Raw genomic sequence first — 14,889 nt, 5'->3', positions numbered from 1 at the left:
ATAAATCATCTTCCATCCTGCAGTTTTTGCTTTGTATATTTCGAGTCATACACAAATAAAGGCTTTACCGTATTGTTATTGGTGTCTTGTGCTAGAATAGAAAAAATGTATTTGAATAAAGTGAGCTTTCATATTCCAAATACATGGAGCTGTTACAGGACATCTTGAAAAACAAGTGTTAAAAGCAAGTAAGAAGAATGTAAAGAAGATACTTCATAACAACTGCACCTGGCACTTAGACATATTAGAGATAAAGACTGTCTTCACTAACTCTCTGCTAACTAGCAATAACCATTAGCACAAGGACGAGTTGTAGAAAAATAGAATGGACTGCCAAAATAGTGCCCTAGAGTTAACTTGTCTCATTATAATCTCATTATAATACTAAGGAACACGCCTCCTAGCTAGAAAAGCCCCAACCCAATTAAGCCCCCTACTCTCTGAGCATGCGTGGTGAATTAAAAGAGAACTGTAACTTTAAGATGAAGTAAGAAAAGTATTAACCAATAGTTAATTAAGGGGTAGAACCAGTAGGCGTAACTAACTTTGTTAACTGTTTTAAATACCTGTCACGATTTTAACCCGGTGTGCAAGCTTTGAGGAGAAATCCCCTTGCACCCGGCACCGCAATAAACACGCCTGCTTTATAACTCTGTGTGAGTTGTGAAGTTTGTTTCTGCGTGTCAGAGCTATTAATACACAAATAGCGTCCTGGTTGGCTTTCCCATACATGCCAACCACAGATGATTTCAGCAGTGTTTGCCTCTCACATTACTCGCTGATCCACGTATTCAGGCACCTCGGATTGACAATCCTGGCCATCCCACATACCCTTTTAGTAGTAATCCTCGAGCACCAAAGGGCCGAGGAGTAACCAACTGACAGCTAATGGTGAACTAACCTTTCCCCCTGTGTTTCATCATCTGTGGTGCTGCATTTGATACCCCCCCCCCACCTCGGCCAGGTTCAGAAGCACCAGGAGGGCTGGGGGGACCTGTCCCCTCTTTGCTCGCAGGAGGGCTGACGGCGACCCCCTCCGAGGTACAGGGCAGGCAGACCGGAGGAGACCCACAGGCCATTTGTAAAGGCAACCAGCCCCTCACCCTCCTGCTGGCTCACAGCCAGACCCCAAACGCAGTCCCAGCACCTCTGGAAAGGGGGCTCGATGCCCCCTTGGTCATCACCAAAGGGGAACCGCTGGGAATGCACTTCTCTGACCCCTCCAAGGGGCACCGAGGAAACATCCCGGTTTAGCCCTGCGCTCTCTCCCTCACTCCCTTGGCTCAAATACTCAGCAACTACCTGTTAAGATTTAGGAGGCACCATTCAAAAGTGACTGAGGGCAAGGTGAGAAAGACATTGGAAAGATGGCCAGGATTCACTCTGGTATCAGCCAGAGAGAGGAGGGAGGGCTACACTTGGGGTATTCCCGCTGGTATGAAAGTTACACCCGCAGCCTTTGCTCCTCATCACTCTGCACAACGTCCCCATGTCACCGCACACCTACGTGCTGCCCCGAGTTACTTCTCAGTCTACAGCAGCTATGTCATGGAGGATGAGCTGGACGCTGCCAGGGAGCAGTTAAAATCAGAGCATCTCATCAGACAACTTCAAAAGACGCCGGAGGAATAACAAGGCTCCGATGCAGCTCATGCAACAGGTACTCTTTTATTTTCCACCGCTGCATTATGGATCCTTCCGGCAGGCGAACCTGTTTGTGTTAAGGCTCCCATCCAGGCTGTTAAGCCCTCGGGGAACAAGAGGGAAAGGAAATCACTACGGCAGCGCAAAATGGCACGTTATAGACGGGACATTGACAATATGTATACACTGCTTCGGCACACAGTACGATCGTTCTCAAATGCAGCGGCTTGCCTGGCTAATCGTACTTTGTTTTTTTTAATAGTTCAGCTGAGAAATACCACGGTGGTCTGCCTATTGCACAGGCTAATCGCCTGCAAAGAGCCGTGTTAGAGTCATATATTTGTTAACTATATTGCTGTTGTCAACAGCCTGTAGTTAACAATCCATTCCAGGGAGGAGAGAACTCACTTTCTTCTCATTTAAAAACAAATCAGACCAACTGAAAAAGAAAACCCGTCACAGACCTGAAACCAGTGTCTTTACTCCCAAGGGCAATATATACAAGACAGACGATAAATGCTGTGGAAGGAATAGAGCATTTGCCTGACAAATTTCAACCTGTAGTGAATTTTTATACCCAATTTGAAAACCTCGCAAAACCCCCTACATTTGCAGTGGAAACTGTGACATACCCCAAGCGTAAGGGAGACAGCACACGCCACCATACTGCCAGATGCCTTTTCCCTTCCTCTGCTCCATTCACATTTCTGATAACTGGATATAATACTTAACCGAAGGTCTCCTACTTTCAAAAGGACTGCCGCTCCTGCAGTACGTAGTATTACATATAAGCAGGCACTATAAAAACAGGGCTACTTTGCAATGACTTGAGATTGATCTTGCTAGTCCCAAATGCTCAAGTTTCTCATATCCACAGCACATCCCAGTTCTTGGAGTCTCTAAACTGTTACGCTTGGAGGAACCTTGCAGCAAGTTTCCAAACATAAAACCATTCAAGAGGTGGTTTATTTTCTTCCCTTAGCATAATACAGAAATGCCTAAACAGCGGCAGCTTGCTTAGCCCGCAGTAAGCAGAACACACACTCCAAGGCGGAGACAGTGCACGGAAGTCTGATGTATTAAACTTGACATGTGAAGGACAAATATAAATTTGCCAGCCATAATTATTGCTGAGTCACGTCCCAAACAGTTCGGTGACGTCCCTTTGATCCAGCAGGCTCTTCCAACTTGTTGCAGCTTTTGTGCTCCAAATTTCTGTTCAAACAGGGAAAATGAGTTACCACTTTTGCGACTGCAGAAGTATCTCTTTTAATCAGCTTTTCCTTGATGCTGCTGGTAGCGTGCAGATGTCTCCTCCTGGAGCATGACATAGTCCCTTGGGATGGGGATGTCGGCAGCTGTAGCAGCGTGGTGGGACAGGTGCATTGGGGACACAGCAATCACACCCCTGCCCCAAGTACCTGCGGTGGGGAGATGCTCCCTGCATGGCCCTGGGGGAACATTTTCTCACCAGCAGCTCCCCAAAAGCCAAACTGTAGGGCTGCTCGCTCCTGGGAAAGTCCTGCCGCACTCCCCTCCCCGCTTCTCAGCCCCTTCATGCACCTCTGCTTGTTCAGAATCACAGAATCACAGAATCACAGACTGGTTGAGGTTGGAAAGCACCTCTGGAGGTCATCTGTTCCAACCCCCCTGCTCAAGCAGGGCCACCTACAGCCACTTGCCCTGGACCAGGGCCAGGCAGCTTCTGAATAGCTCAAGGATGGAGACTCCACAACCTCCCTGGACAGCCTGTGCCAGGGCTCAGTGGCCCTCACAGTGAAGAAGTGTTTCCTGATGTTCAGAGGGAACCTCCTGTGTTTCAGTTTGTGCCCATTGCCTCTGGTCCTGCCACTGGGCACCACTGAGAAGAGCCTGGCTCCATTCTCTGTGCACCCTCCCTTCAGGTATTTCTATACATTGTTGAGATCTCCCCTGAGCCTTTTCTCTCCAGGCTGAACAGTCCCAACTCTCTCAACCTTTCCTCATAGGAGAGGATGTTCAAGTCCCTTCATCACCTTCACGGCCCGTTGCTGGACCCTCTCCAGTATGTCCATGTCTGTGCTGTACTGGGGAGCCCAGAGCTGGACCCAGCACTCCAGGTGTGGCCTCAGCAGTGCTGAGGGAAGGGGAAGGATCACCTCCCTCGACCTGCTGGCAACACTCCTACTCATGCAGCCCAGGGCATCATTAGCCTTTTTTTGCGGCAAGGGTGCGTGGCTGGCCTATGTTCAACTTGGTGTCCACCGGGACCCCCAGGTCCTTTTCTGCCAAGCTGCTTTCCGGCTTGCTGGACCTCAGCACATACTGGTGCCTGGGGTTGCTCCTCCCCAGGTGCAGGACTTTGCACCTCTCCTTGTTGAACTTCATGAGGTTCCTGTCAGCCCATTTCTTCTGCCTGTTGAATCCCTCTGGATGGCAGCATGACCCTCTGGTGTGGTATGAGCCAATCCTCCCAGTTTTGTGTTATACGCAAACTTGCTAAGGATACGCGCTGCCCATTATCCAGATCATTAATGAAGATGTTGAACAGGACTGGACCCAGTATTGACCTCTGGGGTACAGCACCAGCCACTGGCTGCCAACTTGACTTTGCGCCACTGATCACCACCTTCTGGGCACAACCATTCATCCAGTTTCCAATCTACCTCACTGTCTGCTCATCCAGCCCATACCTCAACAGGTTGCCTATGAGGATCTTATGGGAGACAGTGTCAAAGGCCTTCCTCAAGTCCAGGTAGACAATATGCACTGCTCTCCCCCCTTCTACGAGGCTTGCTTCTCATACAGTAAGTCAGCTTCCCCTGGGGAAGGCAATCCAGCAGCAGGCAAGAATCTAAGAAAGTCTAAATTAAAATAATATCAGGGAAAAACTGGACTTACTGTAGGGATATCTCTTGCATCAGAGCTCCTGAGATTTACTATACCTTGACCTTCATGGTTCTCACACACACGGTGCACCCACATGTTTACTTTTGGAATGAGATCATAGGAAGAATGCAGACTCATGCTAGCATTAAAAGACTTCTTAGGCTTGAAAAGTAAAGTGCATGATTTTCCTATGGGAAAAAATATTTTAAACAATTTTTCCTGTCATTAAATATCCCATTTAACTTATTATTTAGTATCGTTTTCAATCAAAACATTATATTCGCCAGCAAAGCAAGAAAAATGAGCTGTTTTGAGAACACAGAGCTAAACAAAACAAACAAGAGAGCCCTTACTTTACAGTAAATTTTAAAAAACATGCATTTTGTTTTCCCAGCAATCGATACACCAATGATAACAAGATGAAAAGGATATCAATTAAACATAATTGCCAGCCCTGCTTCCCCCAAAACCCAAAACAAAAAGCACTCAGTGTCAGCCTGATAAAATATTTGCTCCTTTCCCAGTCAAGTGCTTTATTAAACAGTCCTTAAAGCATCTCAGTTCTTACAAAGGATTTCCAAGTTTGATGTCAGTGAAATGACTTCAAAGCCTCATTAGTTCCCCAGCGGAGGTTTGTTCTCCACTCAGAGACACTTGGCTCGCTATTTTGTCCTGACCCACTCCACTCATCCCAGGCTGAGATATTTTTACTACATTCATTTGATCTTCTCAGATATCCAGATGAGAATTGGTATTGGTGTGGCAAAGGCCAATGTCCATTGCCCATCTCTTCTTGCTTACGTGAATCTGCCTTGCTCCTGGCTATGAAGGATGGGGTCCCCTCACGGACCAGTTACCAAGTCTCAGCCAACAGGTGAGTGAGGTAAAGTTAAAATCAGTTTTTAAACTGCTATGGCACTTTTGCAAGCAAAACGTCTGACTTTGCCCCATTACACCAGCATGGTTTCAACAGTTTCAGCTGTCTCCCGACTAGCCACACAAGCAAAGCACGCTAGAGTACCCCTTGAGGGGTAAACCAGCTTCACCAGCTCAAAACCCATAAACGAAGTGAGGTGGCACCACCACCACACGCACCCCAAGAGCCCCAGCCCCTCAGACATGCTGCAAACCCTTTCCCATCTCCTCCTTACGGTATACCAGCTCCAGTTAAAAACCACTTTTTCTTGGTGCAGACAAGGCCAGAACAGGGCTAACGTCAGCACCGATGAGGGGACTGCCCTTAAACTTGTCTTGCTTCTAGACCTTCTTGAGACAGAGGGGAAGAAGAAGCAGAAACCAGTCTGAATGTCTTTTAAAGCCATAGGGGTTAGAAAAGCAAATCCTGACACTTCTGTAACTCATCTTAAATGAACTGAGAGCCAAATTTTCACATAACCTCTCATCGTCCTAATATCATCTGGCTTAAATAAATAAATAATGAGAAGAAAGGCAAAACTAAGTAAAAAACAGAATCGCGGAATCACTGAGGTTGGAAAAGACCTGTAAGATCATCAAGTCCAACCATCAACCAACACCACCATGCCCACTAAACCATGTCCCACAATGCCACGTCCACACCTTCCTTGAACACCGCCAGTGAGGGTGACTCCACCACCTCCCTGGGCAGCCTGTTCCAATGCTTCAGCACTCTCTCAGTAAAGAAATTTTTCCTAATATCCAGCCTAAACCTCCCCTGGTGCAACTTGAGGCTGTTTCCTCTTGTCCTGTCACTCGTCACTTGGGAGAAGAGACGAACACCCACCTCTCTGCAACCTCCTTTCAGGTAATTGTAGAGAGCCATAAGGTCTCCCCTCAGCCTCCTCTTCTCCAGACTGAACAACCCCAGCTCCCTCAGCCGCTCCTCATAAGACTTGTGCTCCAGACCCCTCACCAGCTTCGTCGCCCTTCTCTGGACACGCTCCAGCACCTCAATGTCCTTCTTGTAGTGAGGGGCCCAAAACTGAACGCAGGATTCGAGGTGCAGCCTCACCAGAGCCGAGTACAGGGGCACGATCACCTCCCTGCTCCTGCTGGCCACACTATTTCTGATACAGGCCAGGATGCCGTTGGCCTTCTCGGCCACCTGGGCACACTGCTGGCTCATATTCAGCCGGCTGTCAATCAGCACCCCCAGGTCCTTTTTGTCTGGGCATCTTTCCAGCCACTCGTCCCCAAGCCTGTAGCACTGCATGGGGTTGTTGTCACCCAGGTGTTGGACTCGGCACTTGGCCTTGTTGAACCTCATACAGTTGGCCTCGGCCCATTGATCCAGCCTGTCCAGATCCCTCTGTAGAGGGAATTGAACCTTACAGCTCACAGATCCTTTTTGGTGAGGTACAAATGCTCCTAGAGAAGCCACAGGTAAGGACGGGCAGGTGATTAACCACACACACGCGTGCCACCCAGTTTGCCACGGTGGGCCGAAAGGGCAAACCCCTTCTCCCGCCTGGAGCTTTGATGGCTCTCAGTGGCACAGATATTGTCCCAAATGACAAGATTTAGGGGTAGGCCAAAGAGCTGAGGACCAAAACCAGACTCATCAGCTTCTCTTCTCTTGTGGAACAGGGTCTCACTTGGGAGCATGGGCAGATACAACAGCGCAGGAGTATCGGGGGGCTGTTTGGAGAGCAAAAAGGTAGAGGAGTCTTCCCTTCCCTGGTGCAACATGTGGTTATTTCATACTTCATCCTTCCCACTGGCATGAGTAACCAAATGCTCCTTCAGCTTGCCCCTTCAAGATCAAGTTTTATGTTCGTAGCTTCAGATTTATTAGACTGACTCTCCCCTTCCTCCACCCCATCACTTTGATAAACCAAGCCCAACATTTCATCAGCTACATGATGGTGCTAATCCTCAGGAGATTTCAAACCTGCCCTACTCTTGCACCACCCTATCTAAAAATGTGTGGATGGAAACCTTTCAAGCAAAAATAGCCCCTTATTTTCATCTTTGCAAAATCTGTAAGCAGCTGCAAGGATTTTGTTTAAAAGAGGCAGAAAAATGTAGGACTTCTGTGATGTGAGGAAAACTGCAGCATTTTTCCTTTGAATTTCCATCCTTTTAGGCACTCGATTTCACCCCAGTGTCTGTACCGTTTCCTGGTCTGACTCTGAGAGGCAGAGAACTGACCTCTTCTCTCCGTCGTGCCATGATGCACAAGATGTCAGCCTTCTGACTGAATTCAAGATAACAACAGGATGAGATGCAGCATTATGGTGCTGATGGATGTACCGAGAAGACCTCACAACTTTTCAACGTTTTCACCCTCAAAATCAGTTTAGACCTCCTAGAAGCCCCTGTGCTGAACTGTGACATATAGATGCCTCTGACCACAAATAATATGTAAATAACAGAAAATACTGAAAATCTGTCTTGTTGCATCTCAGTGCCACTGAGGTTACTGCTGCTTAGTTAACCGGTCCAGGTTAGTTGTGACACCTACAAACGCCCCACATGCACATACATACATGCATGCATTTATGATCTGCAAGTGCTTCCTCTCTAATGCCCTTTGCCTCATTCATTTGACTGTGAGGTCTTCTGGGCAGCCATCATTTTGGCATGTGATTAGCACAATGCACAGACCTCAGTTTGGATTCCAGTTACCACTGCAATCTAGATTATCCATCACTCATGAGGATGAGTGGGCACACGCTCACTGAGGTGGCACGGGACTGCCTTCCCTCTCGGTCTAGCTGCTGGCCACTACTTGCGGTTGCGTTCCTCCAGCATGCCTTTTCGTCCCATTTCATCAAGGTCTACCGTGTTTCCTTGCTGCTGCAGCACTTATAGTCTGTCTAAGTGTGAATGTTAATGTCCAGATTTTACTAATTTGACGCTATATGAACAGAAACCTTCCAGCCAGTTCAAAGGAGTCTTCTCCAGCTGGGTAGTCCTGCTCTGACTGACGCACTGCTTGTACTGCACGGAGGTGAGACTATTCCAAACTGTGCCCAGAATACACAAAAAAGTAATAATGCTTTTTGTCATCAGGGATCCAGACTCTGACCACTCAGAAGAAAAGGGCTATATTTCAGGAAATGCAGGCAGGGCAAACAGCGCTGTAAAAATAGCGCTGCTATTGCAGGTAAAAGTAAATACTGTTTTCCTGATACTGTAAGCCAGTCAACATGAACAAATTTCACAGACACATTTTGCAAAAGGAAACAAGGTTGGTCCTGCCCATACTTTTCAATCAAACCTTTGGAGACCATCATGACAAATACCAAATTTTGTTATTATTACTTCCCCTATCTTGATGGCTGCGTGGTACCAGAAAAGGAGCGTGCTGCCATAGGATATAGAGCCCCTGACATATTTACTGCAGCATTTTTCACCAGCAATTTCCACTGCAATGTGTGCTATTACATGTTCAGAAAAACTTAGGGAAACCGCTGGATGCAGAACGACAATTACATCTTTCCCAGATGAGACTACTACGTTAATGGATCGGCGTCATCCATCACCATAGATCGTAAGTCCTCTGGGGAACGTCACCAGGCCACTCCAATAAATCTGACCGGGAGATTTTGTATTTGGCCATTCAGTTCAGCCCTAGGAAACAGTTTAGCAACACACTCCACAGCATGACTACAGCTCAGCTCTCCTGGTGAGCTGACGCTCTATGGCCGTGAAGCTCTGGATGTAGGAGGTCCTGCATGCCGGTGTGGAAGGGCACACAGGGCTGCAGCCTGGCGTTAATTCCTCACATAGCTGATTCTTCAAAGAACTGAATTTCAGTACACAGATCGTAGACTGTGAAGGAAGAAAGCTGACTGCGCAGCTTCGTTCCTTTACCAACAACAACAAAGAAAAGGAAATGAAAAATAAAGAAGAACAAAACTAACAGACAAAAAAATACCTGCCAGCAGACCGGTGCAGCTCTGAAGTAAATTTTTTTGCTGTCAATCTTCTTGATTCTTCAGGCCACCTCAGCAGGCAGAGCAGACTGTCTGCCGTGAAAATGTAAGGTGATGCTCTATTAGGGAAGAACATACTTCTCACAGGCTCTTCCTTCAGGAAAGCCAAACAAATAACCCACAAATAAAAACCTCCATGGCTGTGCCATGTCCTAGCTTATCCTTGTAATAACAGGAGAATAGGACCTGAGGCTGTCTCCCCTCCTCTCCTGCGCTAATGAAAATACAGGAGCAGTGTAAGAGCAGGCTGAGGGGAAGGTCAGCCCCATCGAAGCCCTTTTGGGAGGCAGCTCCGAGTGAGGGGGTCCGAGGGCACTTTTGTCTCTCTCGTTTTGTGTACGTTCTGTTTCAGGCTACGATATATTTTCCTGACACGCCGCATGTAGCTGGAGCTAAGCATTTCCTCGTACAGTACTGGGGGTGGGGATCTGCCACAGCATCGGCATCGCTGCTCCCAGCCTTAACCCTTTCGAGCCCTCTCCTCCCTTAGGCACCGGCTTTCACCAGCCACCCCACCCCACGCCTGCCCCAACGCCGGGGCGATGCACGGTCCTTCTCCCTCACCCCCGGGTACCCAAAGCAAGGCATATCCACACCAATGCCTGTTCCCACCAGGATGGGGCCACCACCAGGCGTGCTCCCCAAAATGGGGGCAGTCTCGGGGTGCCGCCCGCGCCTTTCCAACCCTCCCCATCCCCACGCTCCAGCCCTTAAACTCCTCACCCCTGGGGTGGCCAAAGCCCTCCTGCTGGCTCCCTACAGGTGCACTGGGTTTGGCCAGAGGAGCAGGGAGGGAGACCGACAGCTTGAACTACTGCAGGTCCTGCAGCAGCGAATACCTGACAGTAGCCAGAAGGGAGCACAACAGAGTTTGAGTTTAGGAGATTAGCAAAACAAGGAGGAAGTAGTTTTAACTGCATAATAATTTCAGGGGATAAAAACTGCCTGTAGCCTGTGTAAGTCGTGAGAAATGGCACACGCTCGTCTTGCCTCAGGCAAATCCATATGTTGGTAGACAAGCTCAGCTACAAAAATGATACCCTTTTTTGCAGATCGAAACAGCAAGAGCACCCAAAAAGTACAAAATAATCAGTATTTTCTTGGCGGGGTGTTAGAGAAAACAACCATGTTCATTTAAGAGCTCGCTGTTGGCAAAGGGGGAGGCAGACGCCCCCAGCACAAGCACTCCACCGTCCCTCTGGCAGGGCAGCCAGCCAGCACCAGGTCTCCGCACCTGCCCCCTGCTCAGGGGGCTAAGCGGCTGCTGGAGGGGCTGTTGCACCTTTTGGCTCCTCCTGGGTGCAAAATGGGTTCTGCCCCACACTGCCCCAAGAAACTGCAGCTGGGCTGTCCCGGCCAGGCACCCCACACTCAGGGACGGGCAGTCTGCGAGGTGCCAAGGCAGCACATGCCAGGCCGCTGGGCTCCTGGGGGCCACTGCTGGCCAGCCTTTGCCTGGGATGGCGGCTGAGGGAAATCAGAGGAGTCTGCAATACGAGAGGCACAGCAGGAACAAGCTGCATTGTAACAGGGGTTGCAAAAGAAGCCCAGAGAGCTAAGCTGGCAACCAAGAAAAACCTCTGTTTTCACCACGTGTCAGCAGATGCACTCATGTGCCAAACTGTTGGCCAAGCTGGTTTGCTGTATCTGAACAGTGCAAACCAAACCAGAGGAGACCGCTGTCCCCTGGCGAGCACAAACCCTTTGCGACCCCACCTGAATCTTGCCCAAAAAGGTGTCATGATCCATAGTTTGAGAAACGAAGCGGACAGCTGCTGGCCACGGCTGCACCAGGAAGGGTGGCCACCCGGGCAGGCGTGAACGACCACAGGCGAGGAGCTGAGCTCTCTGCCAAGATGTGCTCCACAGTGAGAGGGCACCAGAGCCACCCAAAACTCAGCATCCGCAATTTTTGCAATGGGGAGGACAGGCCGGGCTGCAATGACCAACCTGCATTTCCTTGGCTGCCTCGTACAACTAATAGGGCCATCTCCACATAGTGCATTTCCCAGAAAACACTTCACGCAGGTTAACACCAGTAATCTCAAGGGATGGCAGCCAGCTGCCAGCTGCTAGGAGCAGCACTTGCCTCCGTTTGAGCAAAGGCCCTTGGCCAGACCCCGCTGGCAAAGTCAGTGTGGGCGCCCACAGCTTCTTGGATGGAGTATGTGGCCACGGGGAGCAGGTCGCCGGGGCGCACCCATCCTGCCAGCCCCAGGTGTCCTCCACGTCCAGTGGATATGGTCCTGCAGCACGCCGCAAAAGCATGAAAAATCAATGGACTCCATTGACTTTTTGTCTGACATTAGCAATTTTATAGCTTAATGCTAACCAGAGTAGCAGGAGAGCACACTGCTACCAAAAGTTAATTAAAGGCGGGGCGGATCGCCAAAGACCCCAAAGTCACCCAGTACGATGAATGTCTGGTAAACCCTGCCCTGTCCTTACAGTGACTAAGGACGGTTCGGCCCCTGCTCTGGGACGAAGCTTTCGCCAGGACCCAGCTGCCAGTGCAGGGTGGCAGAGGCTGAGGGGCTGGAAGAGGAGCAGCCCGGGGTCGGCGGGTGCCCACCACCCCCTGTGGCAGGTGGCACCAAGGCCACTGACCCGGCAGCAGCAGCAGCACCGGGCACAGTGTTGCGGGGCGCTGGGAACATGGTGCTGGAAGCCGGCTGTTTGGATTTAGCTGTCTAAACAGGCACGGAGGGATTAGGTCCCTTTGCATCTTCAGCGCTAATTAAAGGTTGTTTATTATCTGATTGTTCCTGATGATAGCATATATTTCTTCTTTGTGTAAACACAGCCGATGCCGACATCTAAAAAGCCCCTGCAAAATCAAAAGGAGTGGAAAGGTCTGTGTTTGAGCGAGTGATGGGGTGCAAGGGACGCCCCGCAGCCCGCCCTGCCAATGCCCGGCTCTCCTTGGCCGGCAGCCACAGGCACGGGCACTCGCTGCTGCCCGCTGCCGGGCCGAACACTGACTCCAGCTGTTTCTTCCACACTGGTCATGACTTGGGCAATAGTTACCAGGAAGAGAAGTTTTGGCCAAAGCATTCACTCTCCGAGCAGCAGCAGTTATGTGTAATCAGAGTTTAAGCGAGGTCGCTGGAGCGAGCGCGCTCCCAAGGCAGGGTAAAGTCGTTACCAGAGCATCCCGGGCATTGCTTGTACACAAAGACACACAAAACGTGCATCTGGAACAACGCGCAGCATGCCCTTAACTACAATTTTTGGGGCCCTAGAAAGGTTTTACCTAAATATAGTTAAACAAGGCCCTTGGGCAATATTTACGTCCTTGATACAGCCAGCGGAGAAGGACGGGTGTCTCCTCCAGGCCTTGGCTTTAGGTGGGCCGTGGGCACCGAGTGGGTTTGGCTGGGACTAGAGCCCCACCTTTACATTAAAAAGCCACTGAAGCTGCGAAGCCAGGCACTGAGGAAAAGAGAAATGCAACCTTCTCTTGGTTGCCTATATGCTCCTGATTCTGCATGGCTGCGTTACGATGCATTCTTAGATACACAGTTATCCCCTCTTTTTCAAAAGGCCTTATTATGCTGCAGAAGGACATACGCAAAAGGAAAAAGCAATTTTTTTCATAGGCCTCTCTGTAACTTCCAAGCATCTGACTCTGAAATAAGTAACAATTTTTTCACGCAGATTTGTATGTGTAATCTAAAAAAATTAAATTGGTCTATGAATCTGGTTTTAATGATGCGATGCTATGTGCTACCCTTGTAAAGGTACAGAATTATTTTAGTCTTTCTATTGCTGCATCTTACAAAGGCAATATACTGTAGTTTCAGTGGTTGCATTTTTAAACATGTTTATCTGGGTCACTGCTACTTACAGCGTAAGAAGATTTAGTGAAGCCAGTTTAGCATCAGTCTGGTGCAAAGGAAAAAAATTCTTTAATTAAAACCAAAAGACTTATATTGTTTGGTGGGTAAAAAAATCTCAACATTATCAAATTAAAGTCTTTGGACTGATTCAAGAAGAAACGAGACCTCCGGGCAATTTCATTCAAAAGGCGCTTGGGGTTTTGGGGGTTTTTTTTGCTCATCAGAAATTATTTCATGTAATTGGCAATTTCAGGTACAGAAAAGAGAACTGAGAGCATTACAACATCAGGATGACTTTTTTTTTAAATGGTATGATGCAAAATCGCAAACAACGGAAGAACGTGACTCCTGATAATGACGGCCCGTATGATGCACATGGAGCAGCGCCGGTGTGCGTGCCAGCTTGCCCAGAGAGGCTGCACTTCGTTGCCGTGTAGTGGCCATCATGGAAGGTGGGGGAGAAGGCAACCTGTTTTGATGGCACTGCTCCCAGATCTTTCCACTAAGATACAAATAATCTGCAGACAGAATAAAGCAGGGTGGACATTCGGAAGCCAGGAGGGGCACCTATGTAGTCTCAGTGTGTTTCCAATGTAGTCTCAGTGTGTTTCCAACGGTCCTAGCCTACCTTTCCACCGTCATTGAAAATGCCAGAAGAAAGGAAGATGTTGTTCAGGAAAGGCGAAGCTGCCACTCACGTGGGAAATGATGTGAGAGGCTGAATGGCCACCGTGAGATGAAAGTCTGGGCGCGCCCGTGTGACACAAGAACAACATCCCTCGGCATCACGCTGCCCATCGGGTGACAGGGAAGTGACTCAGAAGACGAGTGCACTTCAAAGGTTCGTGGAATACTGGTTTATTTTAGCTGAAGCCCATCTGTGGCGGTGCGGGGAGGACCGCAAGCAGAAAGCATCCGCTCTGCATCCTGCGGTCGCTGCCGGAGTGGTTCATCCCCCAGGAACAAAAGCCTTCCTCCTCTTTTCCTTTTCTTCTGGTTGATGGAGGAGGGCAGGCGGGGAAATAGCTATCATTCCCGCTGCCGAACCGCAGTCAGTGGAGGCTTGATGCCACAGTGGAGGGGGATGAGATGCTCGGCACCCGCCCTGACACGCCCCACGGTCTCTATGACAGAAAGCCCAACAACTGTCTGTCCGTCAGTAGGGTATAGGTGTGACAGAAACATTACGTTACAGCAGCCACATCACTGTGATCCGCAGTTAATTATTCCCCAGCTCCAAACAGCATCAACACAGGGAGGAAAGGGACGAGCGTGTAGTTGGTAGTTTGATCCTGTTATCGATTGCATGCTAACAGAGACTGCAGGAAATAACTATGAAATATTTCCCGTGTCAAAAAGAGGGAGGACAGATGATGGATTTTCTCCAGATTATTGGGGGCAAGAAAAGAAAGTCATAAATTCTCAAAGCCCCAAAGTTTTTACTTAGTTTTTTTCAAACATGGCAGATTTTTTCCAGGTTTTCGGGGTTGCTTTTTGGGGGTTTTGGGTTTGGTTTTTTTTTTCCCCCCAGTTTTCCAAATCTATTCCTTGCTGACAGACAGCACACCAGCTATTCACTGGATACGGTGACCTACAGCTTCAGTCCTTGGGGTTCCCGT

Source organism: Gavia stellata, chromosome 1, assembly GCF_030936135.1.
Source record: "Gavia stellata isolate bGavSte3 chromosome 1, bGavSte3.hap2, whole genome shotgun sequence".
Taxonomy (NCBI): Eukaryota; Metazoa; Chordata; class Aves; order Gaviiformes; family Gaviidae; genus Gavia; species Gavia stellata.
The sequence above is the reverse complement of the archived record's forward strand: the minus strand, read 5'-3'. Positions refer to the sequence as shown.